This window comes from Petaurus breviceps, unplaced genomic scaffold (assembly GCF_028583685.1).
Source record: "Petaurus breviceps papuanus isolate PSGF00001 unplaced genomic scaffold, PetGlider_PUasm1.0 188, whole genome shotgun sequence".
NCBI classification, from domain to species: domain Eukaryota; kingdom Metazoa; phylum Chordata; class Mammalia; order Diprotodontia; family Petauridae; genus Petaurus; species Petaurus breviceps.
The window spans coordinates 40,103,266-40,107,299 of NW_027185804.1; positions in this window are offsets into that span (position 1 = coordinate 40,103,266).

Consider the following 4,034-nt stretch of genomic DNA (forward strand, 5'->3'; position numbering starts at 1 on the left):
GATCCTTGGTTTGAATTCTATTTCCTTGGATCTCCAAAATATCATATTCCAAGCCCTTCAATCCCTTAGTGTAGAAGCTGCTAGATCCTGTGTTATCGAGAGTGTGATTCCACAAAACTCAAATTGTTTCTTCCTGAATCCTTATAACATTTTCTACTTGACCTGGAACTCTGGAATTTGGCTATAATATTCCTAGGAGTATTCTTTTTGGAATCATTTTCTTATTTAAAAGAAATTATTCAAATGCTTCATTAACTTCTGATTTACATCATTCATTTCCACCAGATTGTGAGTTACAATTTTTCTCCCCATTTTTCTCCTACCCACTGCCCCAAAATAGCAGTCCCACAGGATATCCCCTCCTCCAATCTGCTCTCTCCCATATTTTCTCCCATACCCCTTTCGACTTTTCCAGTGGATCTCTATACCCCAGTGCCTGTATATCTTATTTCCCAATTACATGTAAAATAGTATTAATAATAGTATATTTATATACATATATATATATATATATATATATGAGTATTTGATTTTAAAACTTTGAAATCCAGATTCATTCCCATCCTCCCTTGTCACACACCCTTACTGGGAAGATAAGCAGTTCAGTATAGGTTGTACGTGTGTGGCTAATGCAAAACAATAACATAGTAGATATATTGTAAAAGACTCACTATATTTCATCCCTCCGATCCCACCTCCCACTTGTTCTATTCTCTACATTGCTCACATCCCTTTTCAAAAGTGGGTGCTTCCAATTTCCCTGCCCCCCAGCCTGAACTCCCTTCCATCATACCCCTTCTAATCCCCTTCCCCTCTACTCTCCTGGAGGGTGAGATACCCTAATTAGGTTGTATTTCATTCCCTCCTCAATCCAAATTCAAAGGGAATAAGGTTGACCCATTCCCTGTTGCCTTCCTATTCTTCCCCTCCATTGAAACCATTTTCCCTTGCCTCTTCTATATGAGATAATTTACTCCATTCTGTTTCTCCTCATCTCCTGTAATTATATTCTTCTCTTAAATCTTAATGTCACCTTTTAATTATCATCCCTTCCTTTTAAATTGGTCCTGTGCCCTCTATCTATGGATACCTGTAAACATATGTAGATACATTCACATATGTATTCATATACCCTCATATATGGACACACACATACATATGTATACACACACACACACACACACACACACACATATATATATATTCCCTTCAACTACTGAGAAAAGTTTCATAAGTTACAATTATTTTTTTTTGCATGTAGGAATGTTAATAATTCAACTTTGATAAATTCCTTTGATAAATAAGGACTAGTGCTGTTCCAAAATACTACCTGCTGTACCAAAAATACTTCTTAAACTAAACTGAAGTGAACTTATGCATGGGGACCCTAACTGATTAGAATGATAGTCTGATGTACTTGTTCAATATAGTAATTATTGGTTATATAGGTAGTCTCTGGAAATTGATCTGCATGTGTCCATCTGAAGAGATGTTTATTAAATTGCTGAAAGGCTTTATGTATAAATGTTAGAATCAACCAAAGGAAAATTAATTAATTCATTTTCTTAATGTTCAAGATGATAAGTTTTAATAAAAAACAAGAGCTTTATATTTTCAAGTACTCTTCACCAGCTCTGATAAGATTTATCAAGCCATTCTGCTTTCCTTTTCTTCTGTTTATGTATCTCCATCTATAAATAGCACTTAACACCTCATGATATTTTCTTCTACACATCCTCATCTTCAAAATCTCTCATGTTTTTGTTTCTAAGACAAGTATAAACAATCTTGATCCTGGTAGACAATAACGTGCAATTTGAGTTTCTTGCATGGGGAAGGTGAGAGGTTATATGATCACTTGTAAAATCTGTACACAGATGGATGAAGAATGCATTGTAGGTGGAGAAGCTTGAGTCAGGAATAAAACAACACTGTCAAATATTTTATGGGTTTTGGGGGGAACATCATTATTTCATTATCTCAGAAATTATTGAAAGTTTACTCTGCACAAAACCCTATTCCTATCATTGGCAGGACAAAAACTAAAAAGCGTTAGTTCATTTCTTTCAGGTGTTTACAACCTACTAGTAAATATAGCACTTGGTGTTACCTCTTGCTAGGCAGGGCAATAATAAGTCTTTATTCAGTTCTTTCTTGGCAGAGTATACATACATACATACATATGTATGTATATGTATATGCATGTATGTATGCATCACGAATAATATATAGTGCAATGCATGCAAATCATTTTTCTCTCCATTCAAAATTATTTTCCCAAAATTGAATTGATTTTTATAATTATCATCTGACAAATTGCCAAATGTCAAATTCAAAGATAAAGTTTTAAAATTCTTTTCAGAGCATCCACAAATTCCTAAATATAAATCCACCAACAGCAACAGACTTAGTTACTTAGAATACCTAAGATATAACAATGGTTCATAAATGTCCAGCTGGGTAGTTTGGGACATGTTATTTTATTTCTCTGAGGCTCTGTTTCCTCAGCTTTAAAATATGGGGCATTTCATATAAATGAGCTCTAAAATATTTCCCATTACTAGTTTGTACCCTTTCTGAATGGCAATCATGAAATGATTTTTACAATGTTTAAATTTGAAGTAAATGTCCCCACTACCACCACAAAGTAAGACTGTTGGGAGAACAATTTCCAAATTCCCCAAATGCTTTGAAATTAGACATTTGTTCATTTCAGGAATGATTGCTCCATACAGCCTCTCTCTATATAAAGCTTGATAAATGTACAGGGTAAAGAGCAAGCTAGAAACCCCTCTTTGCTGCTGCTTCAGCTAATATACCTATGGGCAAGAAGTAATGGCATTTAAAGACACTAGCAACTGGCACAAACACTCAATTATTTCTGAGCTTGGAGTATTTCAGTCCAGTGGCACTTTGGTACAACACAGTCTTCCTTCTTATATTGGTGGGTACACATAAGGAAATGCAGTTTTCGCCTAATTGCAAAGTACCTTGTAAAGATCTGATTTCCTAGATTGGTAGTTCAGATTGAACTGATTAATTTCATAAGAAATCACACTTGAAAGATAAGTTGGATTTTATGAGACATGTAAGTTTTTCAATACAACCTTTTCTATTTTATTTCTTACCTTTTCTTTTTCTTTCTCAAAACAGGGAAACATGCTGCTTGATTGTAAATTGGTAAAATTATTTTCATTAATGGAAGAGAATATGATTCTTTTTGTGTGTGAGGGGGAAGGTGAGGGTAGTCAGCTATCAAATAGTAGGATTTAGAAATAGAATCTACCCTGGAGAATGTCTGATATAATCCTCTCATTTTAGATAAGGAAATAGTTAAAGAGGTTCAATAATTTTCCCAATACCATACAGATAATAAATAATAGAAATAGTGCTTTAATCACACTATTCAAGGTCATAATTTCATTATGTCATAATGCCTCAGCGAGATATATTTTAAGAATTTCTAGGAATTTTATAACTATCATTCAATAATAAAATTAAATGGACAAAAATACCAACACTGACAAACAAGTTAGGACACAGCCTCATCCACTAAATATATAATTCTTAAAAAGTAATTTCCTTCAGGTTCTATCTTCTCTTCTATAAAATGAGGAGTTTTGACTAGTGCAGAAGTATATAACCTTTTTTGTCATGGGCCAATTTGGTTGTCAGGAAACCTATTTGTTTCTTATCCCCTTCATGTATATTGCTTACATTCAAAATTGAAGGAAGCGAGGAATGTCATTTATTTATGTTAGTGAAAATAAAGTTGAGATTTTTGCCATCTGATTTCACAGACTATTGGTACCTTTTGGTTACTCTGAATCAATTAAGAAAGGTAAACTCCATTGTATAGAAAGAACTGAAAAGAATCCAAAGTTTTTAGTAGTTGGCTATGAGGCAATATATATATATATATATATATATATATAGAGAGAGAGAGAGAGAGAGAGAGAGAGAGAGAGACAGAGACAGAGACAGAGAGACAGAGACAGAGAGACAGAGACAGAGAGAGAGAGAGAGAGAGAGAG